Source organism: Temnothorax nylanderi, unplaced genomic scaffold, assembly GCF_030848795.1.
Source record: "Temnothorax nylanderi isolate EJ_2023f unplaced genomic scaffold, tnyl_v1.0 TNYL_tig0621_pilon, whole genome shotgun sequence".
Taxonomy (NCBI): Eukaryota; Metazoa; Arthropoda; class Insecta; order Hymenoptera; family Formicidae; genus Temnothorax; species Temnothorax nylanderi.
The window spans coordinates 40,089-67,124 of NW_027249683.1; the positions used below are offsets into that span (position 1 = coordinate 40,089).

At 46.7% G+C, this 27,036-nt stretch overlaps 1 protein-coding gene and 1 pseudogene across 1 annotated transcript in view; both read left to right on the plus strand.

Moving 5' to 3' along the window:
- Positions 1-27,036, plus strand: part of LOC139784390 (uncharacterized) — a gene marked incomplete at its 5' end in the record, with an annotated part of 68,366 nt that overhangs the window by 31,415 nt on the left and 9,915 nt on the right. The gene's annotated exons all lie outside the window — the stretch shown is intronic.
- On the plus strand, positions 16,430-25,402 carry LOC139784389 (uncharacterized; annotated as a pseudogene).

Sequence of the window (27,036 nt, forward strand, 5' to 3'; positions counted from 1 at the left end):
CGAGCTCTGCCCCCCCGTAGGGAATTCACCCGAGCCCCCCCAGACTGCTCCTACTCTCCTTCTGATAGGTGAGAGGAAGAGGTCCTAGGACCTACCCCCTCACCACCTATCTTGACCTCCACACAGGCCAAAGTCTGCGCAGATGTGAGAGGAGGAGGAACCGCCACTCGACTCCCAGCCGAGTTAACCGGCGGCCCTCGTCCCCCCTGTCCTCCATTTTGTTTACGGTGGGCACAGCCAACCCCCCCCAGCCGGTGCCCAGCCGGGAGCCACGAGTCCGCGCAAAGCGGACACCTCGGAGCCTCCGCAGGGCAGAGGCTAGGCCGGTGGTTTTTCTCACCGCAGCGGTAACAGAGACCACTGCGGTCTACCGGGGCGGTGCACCTCGCCCGGACGTGACCCACGCCCAGGCATCCGCAGGGGACGGGCCTGGAGCAGCTCTACGCGAGCTCTGCTCCATCCCACCGTGATGCCACTTCTTTGAATGGCCGCGTTCGCGGCCCCCACAAGGCACTGGACCCACAAGGAGCCCAGGCCCGAAGGGGATCGCCTGATCAGGCCAGCCCTTATTTCCTCCTCTCCACACTGGCCTACCGCGGCCAGGGTTTTTTTTTTACGTGTGGAAATCTTCAACCACTGGAATCGCGGGGTATCCGCTTTCCCCAGTGGCCCCCTCTCTGTGCTGGAAGGGGGAAGACCCCCCCGCCCTCCGAGGAGAGGACAAGGGGATTGCTGGATTCCATGCATGTGCATCGCCTACGATTCCACATGCATGGCCTACCGGCTAAAACCACACGGGTGTCCTAACCTGCGTCTTAAGGGGGCGCCCGGGAACATTTATTACTGCATCCGGTGCGCCCCCCGACGCCGAGCCAGACTTTGCTCCCTCCTTTGAGGCCAGGCCTCGGTGGCTCTGTCGAGCTCGCGTATCTAAGTGTGGCGGGGGTGTGGACACCACCCACCCCGCCACCCCTCCCGTTGTTGTGGGAGGTGTTAGTCGACACCCCGGAGTCCCCGCCGGGGTGCCGACCTCCCTTCCTCCGGGTCCCTCCCTCGTCGGAGGGAGAGGCCCGGAGGTGCGGTCCTTCTCCTATCGCTACCACGGTAGTGCCCCCGCCCAAAGGCGAAGGGCGGGCCTTTTGTTGGGCCCGCGGCAAGACTACCAGCTGCGATGCCTCTGCCGGGGCGGAGGGCAGGCCCTTACTGGGCCTACAGCACTCGCAGCTGGAAGGGAGGAAGATTCGCCGCAGCGAAATCCCCCCCCCCCAATCCACCAGCCGTGAAGCTTCCCCTAGGAAAGAGCAGGCCTTTGAAAGGCCTACAGCATTTACAGCTGGTTCGGAGGCGGATCAGCAGCAGGGGGATCTCTCTCCCCGCGACAGATCCTCTCCGCATCCTCTTTGGCGGACATTACCCCACCGCAAACCGCGACCAGGGTTACCACCACGTCCCTTTCAGTTGCGGCGTCATCCAACCCTCCAATTCAACGCTCTTGGAGGGCCGGGTGACCCGCACCTTTTTTTACGGCGAAGAATCCTGCATTGGATACCCCCGCCCCCTGGGCGGGGCGGGCGGTTATGCCGGACTCCTACCGGCTAAAACCCCTTTGGGTATCCCTCTCGGCGCTATGAAGGGGAGATCCCGGGAAACTAAGATTCGTGATAGAAGCACCCGCGATCGCGCTAAGTCCCGCAAACATAAGTCGAGTGTTTAAACAATCGTTCGCCGTCATCCATAAACAATCGGGAACGCCCGCGAAACGCGTTAATTGTCGCCGATACGAAAGGCGAACGGTACTGCGATACCAAAAAGGACTTGCGTGCGAGTTGACGAAGCGTGCGAACGCCATCTTGTGTAAAGAGAATTATAGTAAACTACCACCTGTGTGAAATAAGAGCAATAAATCAATTGTTCAATCAGTATATAAAATATACCCGGAGTGATTTGATTAACTTACCCTTCACCTACCTGATCAAGCGGATGTCATCCATCTTGTAGAAGCGTTGATCCGGGTCGAAAATTTCTCATCGGTGATCCAACTGTTGTTGATGCGGAGGAGCCATACGTGTCGGGAACCTAAAAAAGTGCAGGATTAAAAAAGTTGATTGACCACGATACTTCTACTTACCTGGGTCCAGCGGTGGTCGGCCATCTTGTTATTCCGTTGATCCCGGTCGGCGATTAATATCCATGATCCATGGGACGGCGGTGCAGATGAGTCATCCGTGATGAAAACCTGAAAAAAGAGAGTATTAATTAAGTTAGTTAACCATAGTGCTGATACTTACCCGAAGGGACGGTGGTCATCCATCTTGGTCCAACGTTGATCCAGAGCGGTGATTGAGATCGGTGATCCGAGAGTGGCGCGGGAGATCGGCCATCCGTGGCGGGAACCTAAAAGGAGAGAAGATTAGTTAAATTGAAAATCCGTGGGATTATACTTACCTTCTCGGTGATAAAGGTGAAACCGAGTGGCGACCGTTGAACTAAGGGGACATTCAACGCGATCCGTGGCCCTAGGAGGTGCCGTCCGGTCACAGTATAGGGCGCACGAGACGCGGAATCACATTCGATTAACACGTCACACGTACAAGAATCTGCGGCTTTCCACGTCAAACGGAGCGGACAAGCCAGGGTGGGAAATACCTCAATGCTTCGGCGGGGTTAAAATCTTCGTGACCCCCTCCCTCGGGGGAGGAAGAACTGCCGCCCGGGAACCTCCTCCCGGGTCTTGTGACGACCCTCGTCTCCCCACCTTCTTAACGCCAGAGCACCCCCCCCCCCCCAACCGATGCTCAGCCGGCATCCCCGAGTCCGCGCAAAGCGGACACCTTGAGGAAGCCGCAGAGCAGCGGCCGGCGCGGTGGGCTCCGCACCGATAACACCGCGGAGATGCATGCCAACCGGACGTGTCCAGCTTCAAGGCACTTAAAGCACCTCAAGGGGCGGGGCGGCAGAACGACGTGCGCCTTGCACCAACCGACAAGAACTCCGCCACTCTTCACTACCGCGTTTGCGGTTTCAATCGGGCATCGAGCCCAAAAAGAACTCATACCTCTTGCTGACCTACGGACCGGCCCGGTGCGGATCTCGTCGATCCCACACCCGCCGGCTCGGGCCAACGCCCTCACGACTTCTTCGGAAGTCGCGGAGTCATCCAACCCTCCAACGAGTATATCCACGCATTTGGAGGGCTGGGTGACCCGTACTCCCTCATCGCCTAAAACTTCTCGCAACCTCGTCGCGAGTTTGTCCGTTTTTTCAGCAGATCGCTCACCAGGGACCTCCAGTAAGAAGCCCCCAGTGACGGCCCTCCTGCATTTCAATCCCTCTATGCCGATGTCCATGGGATATCCTCTCCTTCGCGGACATCAAGACTTGCGCGTAAGTATCCGGACTACCCCTAATAACCGTAACCCCGACGGCCGCGGTCCTCGGGGGGGCCGGTACCCGCGTTCTCCCTGTTGTACTGACTACCCTGCCAGTTCCACCATCCTTCGAGCTCGAGGGGGCAGCCGAAGCTGTCTGCCCAGAGCCCATCTTCGTCTTATTTTCCCTAGATGTATCTCCATCTTTACTTAAAAGAGCCGAGTTCCTCCTTGTATTCCCTGGCAAAGGAGGGAATGAGCTCGCATTCCCTCCCTTGTCTTGTCCTCCTATCGACTTTGCCTTGGCCCGACCTTTATCCAAAGCGGTGTTACCAACACGCACGGGATCGGGAACCGCTCTGTTCCCACCTTTTAAGGAGAGTATCTTCCTTATCATAACCTCCATTTTTCGTTCCATGCTGTCAAGCCTGGCCTCCAAGTTAACCTCCGTCTGTATGACCGGTGGTGCATCCACCTCCATTACAGCCGGCGTGGTGACCGGGGTAATACCCCCCGCCGACAGTTGTTCCTCCAATGCTCCGACCCGAACTTTTAGTTCGTTAATCTCCTCTTCGAGCTCAGCATTCTGACGAAGTGCTGAATTCCTAACTTTCGTGGTCTCTTCCAACCTTCTCTCCATTTCAAAGTAGATTTCATCTACTATGTTAGCGTAAACTTCCGTCTCTTCGTCCAATTCAGGGCCCTCCTCGTCGTATGGAGCAGCCAGACGGAAGTAGATAAACTCCTTATGCCTAGCCCTCAATTCTTCAAGTTTAAGCTCCTGGATTCTGTCACCCAAAGGATGGCTCGCCAGCTTCTCTCTAGGCTTGTTTTTTGCCACTGCCTCCACCACGCGGATACCCTTCTGTATTATCTGGGCCTTCCGAACCAGGGAAGGGGAGTCTTCTCCATCCGTCATTTCATCCGTGTCGGAGATGAAAGGGGGAACGTATGTTCCTCTCTTTCCCACCACACTAGATTGCCATCTCCTTATAGCCTCAGAAGTGCCCGAACTCGCACTTTGAGTCTCGACCGCCATCTCCGTCACCGTCGGATCCTCCTCTTCATATTCCATGACCTCCTCTAGTTCTTTGGAAGGAGGAGGAGAAACGCTTTTTGTCAGCTCCACCTGTGCCTGCGCGAACTTGTGCTCGAGCACCGTCCTCCTCAGAGTAATGGCCTCCGATTGCACCTTCTTGGAGACAAGATCTCCCCACGTTGGAAACTTGTCCAAATCTTTTCCTTTGTCGTCCGTGGGTACGGCAGCGTCCACCTTCTTTTCGGGCCGCTGTTCTTACTCGGAGGGTTTTTTGTTCCCGATGCCCCCTTCTTTGTACTTTCCTTCTTGAAATCTTTTGCGCTCATTATTGGGTTTTAACTACGACCCGCCACGGCTCCGCCAGCCAGGGACATGGCCTCTCCGACCGACCAGGAAGAATTCCCAGCCGGCCGAGTTGCCCCGAGTTTCCCCGGGGAGCTGGCTATGCCTCTGGCCCTCCGAATTACCATGGGGGGCACTGGGCTCCGGCCCCTTACTCACCAGCGGGCGAGGCAAGCCTCCTCCCGTGGGCTTTCGGGGGTCCCCGACCTCCGACAATCGGGGCACCGCGGCAGGCGCCGCCACGCAGGGGGCCCCCCGGACGGTTGGGGCGAAAAAGGCTGCAACCCCTCCATCGCCTTACCCGCCGGGGCGACCAGCCTAAAGTCCGCCACCCATCGGCCGGCTTTGGGTAGGGGGAACCCCCACCATACTTCTCCCGCGCGTCAAGGGACCCTCAAGCAAGCTCGATCCCAGGCCCCCGCCGCCCGCGAGAGGACAGGGCACAGGAAGAACCCCCAGTTGTTGCCGTCGCCGACCGATGGGTTACCTTACTCGCCGCCGGTCCTTACGTCCGGCGGCAGGACACCACCGGCACCAACCCCGGAAGATGTCCGGGTGGCCCGGTGGGTCCTCCCTCCCAGGGCCGCCTGGCCCCGACTTCGGTTCAATTCCGAGCGGCCCAGGCGACCCACGGTGAGCCCGCAATCTCCCGCCCTGCCGGAGCACCGGCGTGCAATAGACGGGAGATCGATCCTCGATCCTGCACCGGCGTGCAATGGATGGAGAATAGGCCCACCCAACCCCGTGGTTTTTTCTCGAGGTTTTCCTTCCTCTAGGCCGGTGGGGTGAGACAAAAACCCCGCCCCTTCTCGGTCCCGGCCGACCGGGCGTTTGCACTCAGGGTCGCCTTCCCCTACCGGCTGTTGGAGACTGGGTAGCCGAAGCTAGGCAGCCTCCTAAGCAGGGCAGCCGGACCCCCGGTTCTCTGTCTGGGTTTTCCTTCCCATAGGATGGTTGGGAGAGCAAAGGCTCATCCCTCACGGCCCCGTCCAGGCCGGGCGCACTTTTTATAGAGGCCGCCTACCTCGCGAGTCCTGAAAAAGACTCCCCGGTCCACGACAGCCCCGTAGGACTGCCGTAGATTACGGTACTGCTGTGCTCGGGCACTCCGGGTTCGCAAAACTCGTACCAAATGGCCCCAAATGGATTCCGAAAAATCCAAAATGGCGCCAAATGGCCCCTGGAGGGCGGGTGACCCGCACCTTCTCGTCTGTAAGGACCTTCCGCAGGCGATCTGCCAGGAGGTCCGTTTTCTCCTTCGAGGCGGCACCGCGTACCTCAAACAAAAGGCCCCCGGTAACCGCTCTCCTACAAAGTAGATTCTCCATTCCTAACTCTGCGAGGGATATTTTGTCCCTCGCAGACCTTAGGATACGCGCGTACGTCTCCTGCCCTCCCTCCAGGACCGTCACCCCGACCGCCGCCCTTTTGAGAGGGACCGGGACGCGCGCTTTCTTCCTCCTCTCATCCACCTGATCAGGTCTTCCTTTTTTTATCAGAGAAGGGGGGGACCCTCGAGGTTCCCACCTCGTTCTTCTTCGCCTTTTTTTTCCCTGCCATCACCACCCCGGCGTAGGTCGGGGCGGAAACGACAGGGCCACCCTTCTTATTAGCCGGCGAAGAGGGTGGAGCGGATTTTCCGCCACCACCCTTTTCCCCGGCCCCACCTGTCTTACGACTCCGTTTAACCTCCAACTTGCCACTTCCTGTGGTGGAGGCCCCCACTGCTGGCCCTTTGAGGGAGCGGACCTCCCTCGTGAGGGCCTCCAGCTTGCGGTCTAAAGCCGCAAATCTGGCCGCCGTCAAGTCCTTGTCCGCTCCACGGACAACTCCTGTTGCCTCCAAACGAGACTCCTCTGTTTGCACCGAAAAGTTCCTGGTCTCCCTTGTAGGTGCGGGCAGCACCTCCACCTCCATAGGTATCGACGGAGTGATGGGGGGGTCTCCCGCCCCGCCGATATTTTCGCCTTCAGCACTTCTATTCGGGCTTTAAGCTCGATTACTTCGATTACCCTCCAAGGCAGCCCTTTGTTAAATTGCCCTGGACGCACTTATTTTAGCCTTATTAAGCCTTTCCTCCATTTCATACACCACCTCATCTATATAATGTCGGCATACCTTTCCGCCTCCTCATCCACAGAACCATCATCGTATGGTTGAGCCAGTTTGGAGTAAAGAAACTCCTTGGCTCTGTACAACAATTCGTCGGAGCTTAAAACCTCTACATCGTCCTCCAACAAGTCAGGATGGTACACCGCCATTTTTCTCGTGAGTTTTGCCTTCTTAGGGTTCGTTTCACTTAGCGTCTTTGCCTCTTTCAGCGGCCGTAGTCCCGAGCCCCACCCCCCCAGCGGCCAAGGGGAGCGCTAGTGGTGAAGATCCCGTAGGGAGTCCACCCGAGCCCTCCCTGACCGCTGCTCCTAACCTCATCCGGGCGCACAGGAGGCGGGGTCCTCAGACCCCGACCCCTCGCCGCCCACCTCCACATCCATCGGGAGAGGAGAAACCGCCGCCCGATCAAAGACCGGGTTCATCGGCGGCCTCCGTCTCCCGAGTCCTTCTTGATCCCGGCGGGTACAGCCCCCCCCCCAGCCGGTGCCCAGCGGACATCTTGGGGCTCCCACAGTGCAGCGACTGGCTCGGTGGGATCTCTCACCGCAGCGATAACAAAGATCGCTGCGGTCGACCGGGGCGGTGCACCGTGCCCGAACGTGTCCTACGCATAGGCATCGGTAACACCGCACGGGGCGGGCCCGGAGCAGTCCACCCGGACCCTGCTCCAGCCCACCCGGATTCCCTGCTTAGCCGCCGCTGCAGCAGCGCCCAATGGGCATTGCGCCCATACCGCTCCCATACCAGTAGGGGACCTCCGGATCTCCCCGACCCGGATATCCCCCACATGGCAAGCTTGGCGATTGCCGCCGCAATCTCTTCAGGGGTAGCAGCGTCGTCCAGACCCCCAATGCGCACCTCCGCGCTCTTTGAGGGCCTGGCGAGCCGCACCCCAGTCTCCGCAAGAATATCCATCTGGATCATCCTTGAACAAATTAATATGCGGAAATAAATTGATATTGATATCTCCTTCCACCAGATTCCGAAATTGCGACCAAATCGTTTTGTTTTTTTTAGTAATTCTATTTGTAACTACTTTGTAGATCAGTTCCTGACAATCAAACGAAAAAGAAATAGGATAGTGGTCACTACACCAAGTTCCCTCCATTTGTTTATATTCAATTCTATCGATTACACCCTCGGATCCAAACAGCAGATCTATGTTGGAGTCTCGCTGACTACGAAAGCCCACTCTAGACTTCGTGTCCACATTAACGCAAAAGAATTCTTTATCGTTCATAACCTTAAACAGGGTCTCATCGTTGCCGTTGGTAAAATCACAGTTCCAAACAGTATTATGGGCGTTAAAGTCGCCCAGAATAATGGTGTCACCATCATTTCTGACCAACCCGTACAATGACTGAAGATCTCGAGGAGAGATAGATTCCCATGGGTGTCTGTAAACCGCAATAATATTGAGGTTGCGATTTAAATTTTTTGTTGTAATACCCACTATATCATAGCCGAAAGGGAAGATATTCGCATTACGAATAATTTCAAACTCAATGTGGGACCGGACAGACACCGCCACCCCACCGCTGACGAGTTGATTCTGGCTATGCAAGGTTTTGTATCCTGAAAAATACACTGGTTATTTTCAGAACATTTAGTCTCAGTGAGAATAATGATATCATATTCCAGTATGTGTTTGGAGAGTTTGTTTTTATTGCTTTTATAACCACGACAATTCCAAAGTAGCAGCTTGAATTTTAATACAAAGAGAGAGGGGTGTGACCCTTTGGAGGCTCGCTACGTCTCTCCATTCCCTCCCCTTCACGGATTCTTGACTCACTCCTCCTGTAGGCTCTAATATCACTGGATCTATCAGACAAAAATGACTTACCCCTCATCAAGTCGTGGTCGTTCGTACCACCAATAGCATTTAACAAAGAGTCACGGGCCTCCGGAATTCTCTGTAATAACTGTAAGATTCCAGCTATCATTTCCCTAACGAGAACCAGTCGTTACTCCGCGCAGAATCAAAGTGATCGGGTCTCGTAGTTTCACATTCCTCGTCCACGACAGATCTGCCACTCACAACCTTAGCCCAGACAGCCCCATTTCGTGCAGCGGATACAAGTATACCTCTCTTGTCCTTCGTGATTTCACCAGAGCGCATATCGAATTGTTTATATAGTCACGCGTGGAATTATTGTTGACTGACACGCTGCGTTTATTGTCACCAACTCTTCTTGTACTAACGTGATGATAGCAATGCATTCCTTCCATGCGCTCGCGTAGAGCATCGGGAACACCATCCGAACGTTTATCCCGATCCGCATGCTTCGACCGCCCCGAATCATAGTGGAGCATGCCCCTGGATAGGGGTAATCCAGGCCATGCTTCAAGACTCGTATATCTATCGTAAGGCCCCTCCGGTGATTGTTCCCTGCCTTCCACTATACGTAAAGCGTTATGAAACGCCACATTATTTTATGCCATAACAATATTAATATTCTTAGTCCTCTCATAAACAGGACAACTTCTATAAGTAGATCTATCTTGGCATCCGCAATTACAACAACTCACGGGTTTATCACATGGACCGTGTGCCTTATCCCCGCAGACAATACATCGCGTCTCACTCTTACAGGCCACTTTAGTATGGCCAAATCTATAACAATTAAAGCATTGCCTGGCTTGCGGAACATACGGTCTAACCTTAAGACCAACTCCGTTATTGAAAATACTTAAGTCATGGATACGCTCACCCTTTAAAGTAACGATAATATTAGCCGTTTCAGATAAGACATATTTCTTTTCTACATTGTCCCATTTGCGTCGATACATACGTTCTAGCTTGATAATGTTAGCTTTATCCTGAATTACCAACCATAACTCAGGTATCGACGAGGGCCATCCAATATAATGCCCGTATCACACTAGCGATTGGCGATTGCGTCTACGTTTGCGTTTACGTCTCTTGACCAATCAGAAAGTAGCTTCTGGCGATTGCAATTCGCAATTTCCGTTCTGATTGGTCAAAAGACGTAGACGCAATCGCCAATCGCTAGTGTGATACGGGCATAACGCCCTTACAAATGACTGATCGTTGTTCCAACAAAGCCTTCAGTTTTTTTGGATCAGGCAGCTTCTCAATTTTATCCAAGGCACAATTAGCGTCAATATAATCTCTAAAAACCGCCTCAGCCGAGAAGTGATTTGTTATAACAACCGATAATGGGCAAATTTTATGTTCCGAGAGAACCATCCAGATCTCAATTAAGTTTTTACCTTTTTTGGTAGAGGTATGAACGGGCGGAAGCTTTAAAGTGATTTTCGCTTTACCTTGGAAGTCCTCGTCAAACCTAACAAATCTCTGGACTTCCAACGGAGTAGCGTGTTGACTAGAAAATTTCCTAAGCTCAGTTCCACATACAACGTAAATTTCCCTGTCGGGAAGCGTTTCAGGCGTGCTATTATTCTGATTCACGTCGACGTTACGTGATCCGCTTCGGCTCACCGTTTTTTCCATACTAATACTACGTTAATTCGTCGCAATAGCGACATCGTCAATATCCTTACAAATACTACGTCGATTCGTCGCAATAGCGACGTCGTCATTATTGTCCTTACTACCACTCAAGGTCTCTTGATTTATCAAAAGTTCGTGACCCTGAGTGAGAGTCTACTAAATTGTCGGCGTGTCCGACGTCCACTTCCATTCCATCATCGGGAACGGGTTCGCCAACGTTGATATTGCGTCTCCTGTTCACTTCCTCATCTCTCTGTTTTTTTGAAGAATGGTGTCTTCGATTTCTTGCAATATTCCAGTCCGCCTCCGAATTATTCTCCTCTTTCCTGAGGTCCTTGGTAATAGTTTCAAATTCCTGTTCCGAGATACTAATTCTCATTTTCTTGTTCGAATTATTGCATATCTCATCGTCAGAGTTCCGAGGGCTATCACGCACGAGCTGCGTGTCACTACGTTCCGCCATATCTAAGCAAGTTTTAAAGAGCGATAATTAAGATCGCTGCCCCTCCGGGAGGGGAGTCAGCGAAACAAAAATCAAAAGATACCCCCCGGACAAGGAGCTCAAGAACCACACCCCGGATCGACACTACTGTACGCCCAAACAAAAAGAAAACAGCCCGAGACTCGAAATCAGCCAAGCGCGCAAGACACACGTCCGTCCCGTATGGCGACTCACGCCGAACCTCTTTCGGCCATTATATGTTAACTGAGGTTGTTTGTTCGGCGATTTCGTTTTTTTTAACCAGCGAGACGCCGTAGCGCGAGATGCCGGGACGCGCTCCGATTGGTGCGCCTAAAGGTGCGCGAATGGAGGCGTAAATTAGGAGCACTGCCTTTATTGAAAAGATGTGTTCTATTGTTTGGAACATACCATAGATTTATTTAGACAGCACAGCGAGAACGAGTTTACACTGAGGTTCATTGTTCACGAGAGCGAAGTCGCATTGTTCGGAGAGAGGGTGGCGCAGCGTGTGAGGGAGCAATCTGGTGTTACTTCCCTTTTTGAACGGCGCAAAATACACTATATTTAGAGTTTAGATCACTGCGGCGCTCTGTGGAGTACCCGAGAGACACAGGATGCACAGTATTTAGAGTTGAGATCACTGCGGCCCTCTCTGGAGTCGAGAGGCACAGGATGCACAGTCTTTAGAGTTTAGATCACTGCGGCCCTCTCTGGAGTCGAGAGGCACAGGATGCACAGTCTTTAGAGTTGAGATCACTGCAGCACTCTCTGGAGTCGAGAGGCACAAGATGCACAGTATTTAGAGTTGAGATCACTGCGGCCCTCTCTGGATTCGAGAGGCACAGGATGCACAGTCTTTAGAGTTGAAATCACTGCAGTACTCTCTGGAGTCGAGAGGCACAGGATGCATCGTAGTCAGTTGCGAACGCGAGAATTATTACTCAATACCGAAGCGTTGGCCGGCGCTCACTGCGTTTCGCGTATTCTGTTGTTCTAACTGAACGGATGTGTGCGACTGCTCGGTTACAATGTTCGAGACTCTCTGATGCCGGAATCGCGCTCTCGCAACCGCTGGAATGTTCGCCCGAAAAACGGGTGATCGATCCTGGCCACTCATCTATCGACACGGTTTGGCCAGGACACGTGTATTCCGCGTGTCGCGAATTCCTGCGCTCGCAAGACGCGCGATCCTCAGCGCGAACGATTAAGGGTGTTCAGGGACGGCGTTCCTCTATAAAGCGCCCGTTGCTTCCAATTAACGTAATCGTTAACAGAGGTTATTACGATAAACTTATAAGTATGAATATAATGATAACTATTATAATACCTGATGACATATTATTGTCACATATTATCAAAATAACTATCTATCATGGATTTCCTTAAATATACTTTTTTTGACCCATATCATAAGGAACTCTTTTGCATTTTTGTGTCAGAAATATGTTTCATTTTTTTTTAATTTTAAATTTTGTTTAAAATTTTGCTCTTGTAGGTAATTATAAAATCTCCATCTTGGTACATGCCTAAAAAATTTTGTTATATTTTATTAGAATTAGGTAAATTTTTTCAAATTTTTAAAAATGATAGTTTTTAAAATTTTTCAGAAAACTATATTTCAGAAACGGATGATTTAAAAAATCTAAAAACATTTTTAAAGGTATTTTTCGACAAATACTTTCATATAAAAAATTACGGAGCAGATCTAAAATGTCATCGCCAGATTTTGATCGATTTGTCATGGAATACCCCATATATAACATTAACAGAATTATTTTTTTAAACCACGTTTAACTGCAATAATTAAATTATTTATATCAAACCAATTAATAATTTTTGAAATAATTTTAATTATTTTAAAAATTTACCTGAGACTAATTATTTATTATTTAAAAAATTAATAATTTATTTTTCTTTAATTATTTATTAAATTTCAAATTAATAATATATATTTTTGACAAGCTATTAATTATTTTAATAATAAAGAATTTATTTTTACTAATTACCAATTTGCAAAAGAAATTATTTCATTTTCACCTAAGTACTAATTTTCACGTAACTAGAAATTTTTCTATCAAAATATATTCTATCAAAATATAGTCAATAAGATAAAATATATTAGTCAATACATATTCGGACGTTTCGACACTTTCTTTGTGTCATCTTCGGCGTGTGAACAAAATTAATATACATGAAAATTACAAACAATATAAATTAACGGTCAAACGCGATAAAATGATATAGTCGGTTAGTCGACAAGCGCAGTCAAATCAATAAAATAAAATTTATACGAATGTTCGGTAGTCTGTCAGACTGTAGATATGCCAGTATGCAATTGCTCCGAATCGATCGCATCTTCGACGCTTAACTCCCAGGTTGGAAGACCAGGAATAAAGGAAAGATTTAAATTCAATTGTCCTTTCTGAAGCGTAAATCGGAGTCGCAATATATTAAAAAACGCAATGTATCAGCATTAAAACCTACAGATTTAGAAAGTCGCAGTGTTAAAATGTACCTGTCGCTCTGACGTGTCGTGAATCAGTGAAGCGTTGGTAGAAATCGGAAGGTTAAAATAATAAAAGCGGTGTGTACATGGGTTAACAGTGGGGATAAATATTCACAACGGATAAATCTATATTTTTGGTAACCTATCAATAACGTTCAAATAAGTGTCCGGTAAACCTTCCGTGTCCGTCTGCAAATTCAATCCATTTTTCTGTCTCTTTATGCACAGCATCTCCGAAATTAAACGTTTATAAAAATACGACTCATTATCAAGAATTTCCACGTTATCCCAATCAAAATCATGATTTAATGCTAATCTATGATCTGTTATAACAGAATGATTAGACGTATTCCTTTTTATATGGTTAAGGTGTTCCTTAATTCTTGTTTGTAATTGTCTGCCCGTTTGGCTTACATAAAACGCGTCGCAATCATTACAATTAATTTTATATACCACGTTACATTGTTTAGAATGCGGGAGACTATCCTTATAAGCTTTTATGAAAGTTCGCATTTTATTTAGGCTATTATACGATAATCTCACTTTCAGATCACTCGTTATGTTCTTAAACTGTTCTGTAATCGTAGGGATGTAAGGTATAGTGAAAAAAGGAACAACTTCATCCTCATTCTGTCTATCACTAGCATTAGTGTCTTCGTTAAACAAAAATTTGAGACGTTCGCGTAATATTCCAAAAATGAATCGCACAGGGTAACAATTATTTATTAAGTAAAATTTCAATGACCAGTCCAAAATTTTTTGCGTGAAATGACGGGTGAGACAGCCAAAAAACTCTGTCACTCAAGCCTACAACCGTTCCTCTTTTTTGGCAAACCGATGCTGTGACAGGAAATTTAAATACCTCCCGGAGAATGTTAATTTATGGAACCAATCGAAGGTTAGTCTATTATGATTTAGTATCATGGTGATCTCCAAATAATTGAGCGTATCACCTTCCCCAACTTCTATGGTGAACTGCAGCCTGGGGTGGAAAGAGTTAAAACATCTAAAGTGTGCTGCAGTAAAGCGGAAGATGCAGCAAGTGCAATGTCATCTATATACCTCATGTAGAATGGTAGAGTATATTTTAAAATTACAAGGGCCTTTGTTTCTAAATCTTGCAATACAATGTCAGCTGCTATAGGGGAAAGCGGAAAGCCCATGAAAACGCCAAAGGTTTGTCGGTAGATTTTGCCATTAAAGATAAAGAATGTGGAATTTAATACTAATCTTACCGCGATAAAAAACTCAGATTTAGGAATCTTGCAATTTTCTGCAATGTAGTTCCATCTCACTGATATGCTGTTTAATATCATTTCAATAGGTGCATTCGTAAATAGAGAGACGACGTCTAATGAGATCAATTTAAAGCCGTTGTTTATATACACGTTAGAGAGTCTCTTTACAACCTCAAAACTATTCTTCACATGGCTATGAGCTGTCGGGAAGCTTTTAAACATTATTCGGTGGAGGAAGATGGCCAGATTATATTGATGATTAATTAATCTAAACGGACAATTAAGTTTATGAATTTTTGGGAGTCCGTACGCTCTCGGCAGTACCCCGTCACTGCAATATAGTGATTTATGAATTGACCCTGTGATAAAATTCTAGTTTTCACCATTCACGGAATCGCGCGTTAAGATCCGTTGTTTGCGGAATCGCGCTCGCTTCTTCGTAACTTGCGGAATAATTTGTATTCTTGTAAATATTACTTGTAAATATACTTGTACATAGCATACACTTTCCTTTATTCTCTCGTAATCGTCCTACCTCTGCTCGCGGTACGATATCGCGCTAACGCTCGGTCCGCTTTGAACATCAAGGGTCTTTCCATCCCAAGCTTCAATTCTCCTTATGAAAATTATAATATTACAAAGAATCATTTTAATCACAAAGAATGAAAGAGATAACAGTATAAAATAAAAATATTTAATTAAAATAAAATAAATAAATTTTTCTTGTAAAAAAACTTGGCGCTGCTAGACCTCGAAATTTAATAAAGTACTAAAATTTTGATTGAATTTAATAAAGTATCAAATTTTTGATTGAATAAAAAAGCAATAAACATAATTTAGGGAAGTATGCGATGGGAGTAAAAAAGCAGCACCACGTTTTTTTACAAGAACAATTTATTTATATTATTTTAATTAAATATTTTTATTTTCATCAGTCATATCGTACACTATTACATTCTAACTTTGTTCGTTAACAACTTTTTAATAAACAACGATTGACGGCTAAGATCTTTTGATTGCTACTTAGAAAAATAATCTTTATAATATATATGAAGGACAAAGTGCCTCATTGGAGGTGCCTCCTCTAAACAAGAGTTTAACATTAAATTTAAAAAAATAAATAATTTTTTAAGTTTAATCCGGAAGTGAAAAACATTAATGAATTTTTGTGTATACTAAATATAGATTCTATGTGTTTAATCTGCCCTTTTCATGGGGTACATATCAGCTCCGTTTACAATTCTCATTTCCTATAGTCTGTTTATCCTCTCCACCTCCTACATCGATCGTCATCCTCCATTCTCTCTCCTCCGCTGCTCTCTTTTCTTTGCCGCATATTGATCTTTACAATTCCGTTTTCTTACATTTTATCCCTCCCTTCCTTCTTCCCTCCCTTCCTTCCTCCCTCCCTCCCTCCCTCTCTCCCTCCCTTCCTCTCTCCCTCTTTCCTTTCCTCCCTCCCTCCCCCCTCCCTTCCTCTCTCCCTCTTTCCATCCCTCCCTTTCTCCCCCCACCCTCCCTCCCACCTTTCCCCCCTCCCTCCCTCCCTCCTTCCCTCCCTCCCTCCCCTCCCGCCCTCCCTCCCTCCCTCTCTCTCTCTCTCTCTCTCCTCTCAGCAGAAGCAGACGTGTGAAACATCGCTCCGTAAAAATGGTAATTTTTGAGTAGTTTAGAAGTGAGGGAGAGTGTTAAAAAGTTGTGTAAAGAATAGCTGCATAGACTGGGGTTAGCCATGAGTGTTATCTAGCCGGAATATGCTGATACATAAGCACGAGAACTGCATTTTATATAAGGGTCATCAAAGCCTCGTACGACACGTAGACATCGGCGGCGAACATAAAACGCTGTCGTGTGAAAGTGACGAGACAATAACTGTCTCTGCCGATATTAGCGGAATGAACGAGGAATATGCCGAGTATCGATGCTCGGCATGTAAGAAGTCTATAAAAACTGAGGTGACGGCATGCAAGTCCTGTGTTGAGCTTTTCTTCCATCCAGGATCTAAGCACAAAATTTATGATAGAAATCGCAAATTGGTGTCGTGTCCTGGTCCATTCGAGAAGTTCATTATTAGTGATGATGATAAAATAGCTGATATAAATAAACCATCGACATCGACAGGAAGAACAACGGGACCTGCAAAAATGAGTTCGGCGACAAGCAGCGGAAATAAAGTAGCAGACACGAGTGGAGCAGTGGATATTGATAGAAAAATAGATTGGCTTGTAAGAACAGTAAAAGAATTAAAAGATAAGACAGCATGTAAAAAGTAGATCAAGTCAATGATAAAGGAAATTGCCCGTGAAGAGATGGGAGGCATTAAACAGGAAATAGAAGAATTGAGAAAAATGTTCACGCAAAGGGCATATGGACCATCAGGTGGAGCGACAAGAAAATATAGCGATGTGATTAAAGAAAGGAAGGAGGAAAATATCTTGATTGTAAAACCAAAAGTACAACAAGAGAGTGAAATTACGAAGAAAATAATTAAAGAAAAAATTGATATAACCAAGATGGAAATAGGAATTACTAAATTAAGAAAAGGAGGTAAAGGGATAGTGATCTTAGGATGTGAGACGGAAGAAGAGAAGGAAAAGCTAAAGGCGACGGTACAAGCGGCAATGGGTGAGGAGGTCAAGGTCTCTGAGCCACAGAAGAGGAAACCTATAAGATTAAAATAATTAATGTTGGTGGAGAAGAAATGAAAATGGAGGATGATGAATTGATACATACAATCAAGAAGCAGAATAGAATTGGCGAAGAATTCTGTATGCACTTACAAGGGAACGGTTGGAAGTGTGCCTACCCGATTTGGATGCGCTTTGGATATGTTGTTGAGCATCAAAAAATATTAGACACGTATTTTTTTTTAGCGGCTTATCTCGACGTTTAGGGGTGAAACAACCCCTCGAAAATAACGGATTTTATAGTTTTTAGCGAATATCTTCGGAAATATAAGGCGTAACGACAAAAAATTTATACGAAATGTTTATGGCTTTTTGTGCTCTTTACAATGGCATAATCAGATTTTTTAAATTTGTCAAATTTTTTAATTTAACCCCACCCCCACCTATTATTTTTGCCAAATATAACAATTTTTCCAACGCAAATTTAAGAGCGTCGAATTCCAAATACATCCATGTATATTTTTATTATGATACCATTATTCGATTTTTGGCAAGACGAGATGATATGTGGTATAGGCGTCGCGCGCTGTATGTAGGTGTTGCGTTATTTCTGTTCAGTTGCGCCGTACACTTAAAAATTTCCATTTCAACTCCGGGATGACCGAAAGCGCTGATGCGAAGGCCAGCGCAAGGCGCTGACAGCGAGAGGTTAACGCTATTTCGAGAGTCCTGGACTAGCAACGGAATGTCGACTCCGACATTATAAATACCGCCGAATTGTAAGATCGGGCGGGCAGTCGCAAACCGTGTGTTTGGACACGGTTTATTTAGACACCGTGTATTTGGACACGGTTTATTTGGACACGAATCATCTGGACATCGTAATAAATACGGCCTGTGCAGTTGGACACCGTAAAAAATGCGGCCTGTGCAGTTGGACACCAAAATGCGCGATCTGTGCAGATGGACACGAAAATAATAAACATGTTAATCATAAATTATGTTAATATTGTTGCATAAATTATGTTAATATCCTTACTCGTCAATATATCCTATATAATATATCAAAGTACATGCGTGGGCGGGGGGGGGGCCTCGTTCCCCCTGCACCCCCCGTGGTCGGTATGAGTGGACCTAGGTGTGTGGGCGGGGGGGCTTTGCCCTCCCCCCGCACCCCCTATCCATGTGGCGGTGTGGGTGACGTTGAAGCGTAGGCAGGGGGGCTTCGCCCCCCCGCACCCCCCTAGGACACGCTTTCGGCGTGCCCGGATAGGAAATGTACCTCGCTTTAAGCGTGAGCGGGGCGGGCTTTGCCCCCCCTGCACCCCCCTATGCACGCGCATTTCGGTGTCCAACTGCACAGGCCGCGCATTTTCGTGTCCATCTGCACAGGTCGCGCATTTTGGTGTCCAACTGCACAGGCCGCGCATTTCGGTGTCCAACTGCACAGGCCGCATTTTTTACGGTGTCCAACTGCACAGACCGTATTTATTACGATGTCCAGATGATTCGTGTCCAAATAAACCGTGTCCAAATACACGGTGTCTAAATAAACCGTGTCCAAACACACGGTGTTCAAACGAACCGTGTCCAATTGATCGTGTCCGAATGATCGTGTCCAAATACACGGTGTCTAAATGTACCGTGTCCAAGTGCACCTCTCCCAGAAGATTATATAGTCACTGGCAAAACTGGCAAAGAATTGAGTAAGAGCTGAATAAAAAATTATATTAAATATTCAATATCAAAGGAAAAAGTAACAAGCGTAAGAAACCAATAAAAGTTAACAATAAAAATGCACTTACATGTTCACAAAACGACAGCGTACAACACACAGTTCTTTACACTTCAAACTTACGATCTGAAATGCTTGCTTTCCGGAATTATGACACGAGCAAATGATATTCAAATGCGTGAATTTGGTTATTGATTTTGTTGTACCGTAACCGGGATAGTATATTATTGTAGCGGTTAATGTGACGCACGTGTTCGTTCAGATTATGATTTGCGACTGCCCACCCGATCTTACAATTCGGCGGTATTTATAATGTCGGAGTCGACATTCCGTTGCTAGTCCAGGACTCTCAAAATAGCGTTAACCTCTCGCTGTCAGCGCCTTGCGCTGGCCTTCGCATCAGCGCTTTCGGTCATCCCGGAGTTGAAATGGAAATTTTTAAGCGTACGGCGCAACTGAACAGAAATAACGCAACACCTACCTACAGCGCGCGACGTCTATACCACATATCATCTCGTCTTGCCAAAAATCGAATAATGGTATCATAATAAAAATATACATGGATGTATTTGGAATTCGACGCTCTTAAATTTGCGTTGGAAAAATTGTTATATTTGGCAAAAATAATTATAGATTAAACGAACTTACCTAAGTGAAGTTCGATCATAATTGTATGAGCGCCTCTTCCGAAGTGATCAAGATGTAGTACCCCCTCCCAGTGACTAGATGTCCACCATTTTAAAGCTCAAACAAGCGGCGCACCCGTCGCCGCCACCGTCGCCACTCCCGCGTTCATTTTTTAAAGCTGTGCCGTAACTTCTCGGGAAGATCTAATTATAATGTAGATCTGGGCTCCAGGGCGGGAGTGATCACTTCGGAAGAGGCGCTCATACAATTATGATCGAACTTCACTTAGGTAAGTTCGTTTAATCTATAATTGTACTTCGCGCCTCTTCCTCGTGATCAAGATGTAGATGTTTAAAGTCTAGTTACGGCACTCCGATTGGCAGGATGAAAAAGAAAAATTTACTTATTTATTTATTCTTTTTCTCTCGACGGTTTTACAAGCCATGAAATATGGCGTCGGGTTCTTGAGGCATCAGCCTTCCTTGACTCAATCTCTGATATTCTTTTTATGAGTCTAATATCGCTCTCGCAAATATATCGAGTGTTTTCGCGATATTTTGATTATAAACCTTTGCGAATGCTTTCGGGTTACTCGTCCATCCGGTTGTCCCCCGGATGATATCTAAATTAATTCCTTGCCGCTGATATCGTAGCATGACGAGTACTGTAAGCCGTGAATATTCCCGCGTAGTCAATCTCACTTTTTTACAGAATCTCCTTTGTCCAACGACTCAAAGTCTGGGGCGTAACTGCCTTAAAAGGCTTTCTAAAGGAGATAAAAAGTGAATTCGTAGAGCCGCGGATATCTTTGGTCCTTTCTAGATAGCTTTTTTTTTTGTTTTTTTGTTTTTTTTTGTTTGTCAAAAACCCCGTAATTCTTCTTATCCTCTGTACAGAATGACAGGATTAAACAAGGTTATTTCCTATTCGAGCTTGACGTTTTTATTTTATCGGGAACTTTTATTTCGATGGATTCCGCGGTTTCTCGAATGTTTCTTATATCTAATAAAGCGAATGTTTGTAATCTACGTCTCGTGACTAATTCAAGTAGAGAAATTAGTTTCATATATAAGATTTTTAACGTGGTGTTTTTGTTATTTGTTTTAGACGACAGATAATCTAGTATAGCCTTGGAATCCCAGGTGCAATCATATCTAGGCCTGGGCGGTCTCTTGTTAGACGCTTTTGAAAAATCTCCTAATATTCGGATTCTGTCCGATTTCGTGGCCGACTATTAATGAGATTGCCGAGCGTAGGCAATTCAAAGTGCTAAAAGAGGCTCTCTTCTCGAACGTATCGGTTAAGCCGGCAAGGATGTCTCAAATCGAACTGGTGAATGGATCGACGGAGTTCGCGCTGCAACTCCATCACTTTTTTAAGGCGGAGTCGTATTGTTTTAGAGACGATTCCTTTAACGGCACCATCACTATTTTTATTGTGTTACCTGGTGTCTGTCTCCGATCAAATCCTGTTCTGATAATTTGCCGGCAACCAGGGTAAGATGCCGCCATAGCGGGGTGAGGTTCTCTGTTGCAAAAAATTGATAGATTAATATTTGGCTCTAAATAGACAGGTTCCGAAACTAGTATCGAGTGAAAAAGCGGGAACCAGAGTTGTGCAGGCCATTCTGGAGCGATCACAATGCCTATCGCCTTGTCATCCCTGATTTTTCGGAGAGCCCTAAGGATAATCGCGAATGGCGAAAATGCATACAAGTAGAGGTCTTTCCACGATTTTGTGAATGCGAACTCATTATCTACCGATATTGAGTTGGGATCTTTGAATCACGAAAAATACTTTTCACACTTAGTGTTGACTCGACTGACAAAGTCAATCTGCGTTTTCCTCAATGTTATACCATTTTTTTTTTTTTTTTTTTACTAGCTTCCGAGTTTCGCACCATTTCCAGATTTCCCGGGTTATCCGATTCAGTCTGACAATTTGGACGCCGCTCATCCTATTGATGTAAGAGGTGGCAGTGGTATTGTCTATTCGGAGTAAGATGCCTGTACTCTGTGTAAGTGTTTCGTAAAACATTTTAAGGCGAAAGGCGTCGCCTTTAATACGAGAAAATTGATGTGTTTCGATCGCTCTGACGCATCCCATGAACCGTGTGTTGTTTCATTCCTTCGGGCTGCTTCCCCGCCCGTTAGAGATGTCTTCGAATAGTTTCTAACTGAAAGTTTAAAGTATCTATCGAGTTGCATGTCTTTTGTATATTAAGTTTCCATCAAAACAAGCCTGTTTTAACGTTATTGCTCAGGTTCATGGAAGCGTCATAAATGCCGTTATTTTCCTCGCTCGCTAATATTTGTTCTCTTTCTCCAGAGACTTAATGTAAGCATATCCGAATTTTACTGCTGGGCAATACGAGGTGATTGAACCTACCATCTAAGCGAACTCCCTAGTTTTATATTTTCGATTTACCATGAATTTTGATACTAATTCTAAATCTTTCGATTTTTTTCCGTTCGGAAGTTTAATCGTCATCCGATTAGAGTCGAATACAGATCTTAGGTATTTGCATCTCTGAACGGGGAAAAGTTGGCTTTTCTTCTTGTTAATTATGAATTCTAATCTCTCTAAAGCTGTTCGTGTATGTGAAATATTCGATGTACATTCATCATGTGACCTTCCAAACACCAGAAAATCAACCAAATATACCACCGAGAGAAACCCCTTCCGTCTGAGGTCGGAAGTCATCAGCTTCACAATTTTGGTGAAAACATAAGGGCAGTTAGAAAGGCCGAATGGTAGGCAAGAACTGAAAGAACTTTCTCTCAATTTTGAATCTTAGATATTTTTTATCTGAATTAGCGATCGGTATGAGATAGCGCATCTCTTAAGTTAATTGAGGCTATGAAACATCCTTGTTTATTAGCTTAACCACCGTTTTGTGGTCTTTTATCTAAAGTGTTTAGACTTTATGAACTCGTTTAACTTTTTTAGATTAAAGATCAGTCTATACGAGCCGTCGGACTTTTTCTCGTAAGAAAATGCCTGGAGTAGACTGCTTTCGGGTTGGCTCGCACGGTTCTATGGCCCTTTTTTGTAATAGTTTCGCGGTTTTCAACGAGATTTGAGTTCTCTTCTCGTGATCCTTGGGCCTCCCTCGGTGGTTTTATTTGGAGAGGCTTGCGCACGAAGGGTATCTTATATCCTTCTACCCATGACAAAATAGATTTGTCAGTAGTTAACGCTTTCCACCGTTGAGAACTTTCATAGCCTGCTGGCTGGTTTACCTACTGGAGTTATGTGCGTTTCCTCGTGTGCTCTCTCCTGTGTGGGGGCTTGTGACGCTGAGAAGCCGATTTTAAAGTCCTGTGGGGCCGTGGATATCGACGCCCGCTTCCCGTCGCTGGCTGTTGTAGCGCGACTGGCGACAACGTCGCTATGTAGTGTCTCGGCTAGGGTCCGTTCTTTGACGACCCGTTTCCTTCGTTTTGTTGCGAGATATTCGCAGCGCAACAGATTAGAGTCTGTTGGAATAGTCTCAACGAGGCAACCGAGAATGCGCGCGGTGTAGGTTAGGCCTACATCGCGTCGATTGTTCGCGTGCTGCAGACACTCGACGATGCAGGTTAGGCCTGCGTGTCGGTTAGGACCCATACTGCGTCGATTATTGGTGTCGCACATGCAGGTTGGGCCTGTGTGCTGACACTCGACGATGCAGGTTATATCCTGCGTGTAGGTTAAGGCTTATACCTATACCGCGTCGATTGTTGGGTCGCACGTGCAGGTTAGAGCCTGCGTGCTACCACTCGATCGTTTATCTGATTCTATTGTGACAGATTAGAGTCCGTCGCAACGATCTTAACGAGGTGAACGAAGTTGCGCGCGGTGTAGGTTAGGATCTATGTCGCGTCGATTGTTGGTGTCGCACATGCAGGTTAGGGCCTGTGTGCTGACACTCGACGATGCAGGTTAGAGCCTGCGTGTATGTTAAAACCTACACTGCGTTGATTGTTGGGTCGCACATGCAGGTTAGAGCCTGTGTGCTACCACTCGTTACTGGTTATTAAACCTACGCCTAGGTTAGGGCCTCGGTGGGTTATTGTTTATATGTTTTATCGTCCTCGTTATGTGGGCGCTTTACTCTCGCGTCCCCTTCGGAGACTTGTCTCCGATGCCAAGCTTTTTTCCCTGATGACGAGCTGCTGCTGCCGCTGCCGCTGCCGCTGCTGCTGCTGCTGCTGCTGCTGCTGCTGCTGCTGCTGCTGCTGCTGCTGCTGCTGCTGCTGCTGCTGCTTGGTTGTCGTCCCTCTTACCTATAACAGTAGTATGCATGAGGCAGTCATCCTCGACGTTCCTCAATGCGCCGGCGACATACACTCGCATCCGCGAATGATAACCACGCTGGAAATAACACCACGTGCGTTACGAATCCCGCACATTAACTCAACACGACGGAGGACGATCGACGTCGAATCGTGCGACCAAATGAATGGATTGACCAGCGCGTTCGCGCCTAGATTTACTTAGCGCTAACTTGTCGCGTCCGACGCGAATTCCTTTTTATCCTTATCGTCTCAAGGACCGTACGAACACATATAATCGTGTAATATTTATATATATCCTGTTTCTATTGCGACAGATTAGAGTCTGTCGAGACAACCTTAACGAGGCAAACGAGAATGCGCGCGTTTGTAGGTTAGGGCCTACGCCGCGTCGATTGTTGGTATCGTCAGTGCAGGTTAGAATCCGTGTGCTGACATTCGACGATGCCGGTTAGAGCTTGCGTGTAGGTTAGGGCCTACACTGCGTCGAATGTTGGTGTCGCACGTGCAGGTTAGAGCCTGTGTGCCGACACTCGACAATACGGTTTAATACCTGCGTGTAATGCTTACTGCGCGACGCTATTGCGTCTTTTGACGACAATTCCGAATGCCTCCGCGTTGTGTCCTTTTTTCCTGAGTTCTTCCTTTACTCGCTTCCTTCACCGATTCCCTTTTTTCCCATATCTGCCTGATTTCTTGTTCCTCTTCTTTTCATTCCGCATCCTGAGCGTGTGGACACCTTGGCACCAAGAAAAAGAATGAACGCGGGAGTGGCGACGGTGGCGGCGACGGGTGCGCCGCTTGTTTGAGCTTTAAAATGGTGGACATCTAGTCACTGGGAGGGGGTACTACATCTTGATCACGAGGAAGAGGCGCGAAGTACAATAGGTGGGGGTGGGGTTAAATTAAAAAATTTGACAAATTTGAAAAATCTGATTACGCCATTGTAAAGAGCACAAAAAGCCATAAACATTTCATATAAATTTTTTGTCGTTACGCCTTATATTTTCGAAGATATTCGCTAAAAACTATAAAATCCGTTATTTTCGAGGGGTTGTTCCAACCCCTAAACGTCGAGATAAGCCGTTAAAAAAAATACGTGTCTAATATTTTTTGATGCTCAACAACATATCCAAAGCGCATCCAAATCGGGTAGGGACACTTCCAACCGTTCCCTTGTTAGTGAAGAAAATATTAAGAGGAAAAAATAAAGATATTGAGCAAGGATCCGTAATAATTGAAGTGGATGAAAGCACTCATAAATCACTAATAAATAGAGGAAAAATAAATTTAGGATGGCGAAAGTGTCCTATATTTAATTATATTAGTGTTAGAAGATGTTTTAAATGCTGGGGCTGTTATCATATTGCCAAGAATTGCATGAGACAGGAAACATGCTATAAATGTGCAGGAAATCATAAGGCGAATGAATGTACGACGGCAAAGAAGAGGTGTGTAAACTGTACCTATAAGAATCAGACGTACAACTTGAAGATAAATGTTGAACACGAGGCGCTGGATTCGGAATGTCCGACATTTAAGAAAGTATTGGAGGAGGAGAAAAAAAGAGCCGGCTGGGAAGGTGCAAAATAGCAACAACAGGAAGAAGCGGAATTACTCTGGTATACAAATGCACAAAGCTTATTGGCACATAAGGGTGAAATTCAACATCAAATTACGAAGAGGGTGAATCCTGCGATTCTAGCGTTATCCGAGACTAGATTGACTGTAGAAATTGAGGATAGTGAGGTCAATGTACCGGGGTATAGTATAGTTAAATGTGATGCTGAAAATAAAAATACAGGAGGAGTCCTGTTATATGTTAGGGATAATATTAAATTTGGGATAGTTAAAAAGAAAAAGATAGTGTCAAACTGTTGGTGCGTGGTGGTGGAAATGAGAGAGAATTTGTATAAAGGTATGATAGCAGTAGTGTATCATTCGCCGAGTGCGTCAAATGGCGATTTCGTGAGATTTTTGAAAGATACGGTAGAAAAATTAATAATAAAGTATGACTGTATAGTGATAAGAAGGGACTTTAATATAGATATAATGGTAGATTTATTTTATACAAAGAAATTATTAACGGTAATGCAAAACCTAGGGATGAGGCAATATGTTGATTGTCCAACGAGAGTTACAAAAGATAGTCGAACGATTAGGTATAGATTTAATTTTTGCGAATAAAAAAGTAAAGGTACAAGTGAATGAGAAACCTAAAATAACGGACCATGTATGGCTAAAAGCAGAATTTAATATGAATAAAGAGAGAAATAAAAATAAAGAATTTAGAGGCAGGGACTATAGTAAATTTAATGTAGATGACTTTCTTAGAATAATGGAAGAAAGAACTGTAAAACAACCTGACTTCGATACGCGGATCTAGCTCGCGGCGTGGCTGGGTTCGAAGGAGGCGCGGAGGAACAGAAGCGAGGTGTGGGCTGGCAAAATGAAGCGTATTGTTTTCGATAACAGAAAGTTTATTCTAAAGTAACAAATGCTCGCGATGTACAGAGTCGCGATGCACGCGTATTTACAAGCAAGGAATTTAATATGCGCAGAGTACAGTGTCGTGATGCACGCGTATGTGCGCGAGGCGAACCGGCGCGGTACAATGAAAGGCGCGCGTGAGTATGATTCTCGCAGGATAGCACTAGCGGCCGGGTACACGTGTTGTGCGATCGTGACTGATGGTCGGTTTGTCGCGGGCGGCGCGAGGTAAATATTCCGCCTGGCTTGTTAGCGCGGTACGTACGGGGCGGAGCCGGTGTTTTCGGAAGTTTGTGTGCCGAATCGCGTTACAAAGCTTATCGGTACGGGCGGAGTCGGTTTTCCCGGCGTCGCGGAGCGGGGCGCGTGGAAATGGCGCGAAGCGCGGACGCGGCGATGAGATCACGGGGATTCCGCTCGGATGGCGGAAGGATCGATCTAGCGCGAGTCCGACCACCGAGAAGCGCTCGGTGGAGGCAGAGTACGAAGGCTCTATCCCCGATGGAAGGCTGCGACCGGCTAGATCGAGGAAATGGCGCGAGTCCGATCACCGAGAAGCGCTCGGTGGAGGCAGAGTGCGGAGGCTCTACCCCCGATGGAAGGCTGCAAGCGTCGGGAGACGAGGAGGTATCCGTCGAGACACACTCGGTGGAGGCAGAGAAGCGCTCTACCCCCGGTCGGATAGCCCTGTGGATGAGAAAGCTGGTCGTTTGCCGAGACTCACTCCGCGAAGACAG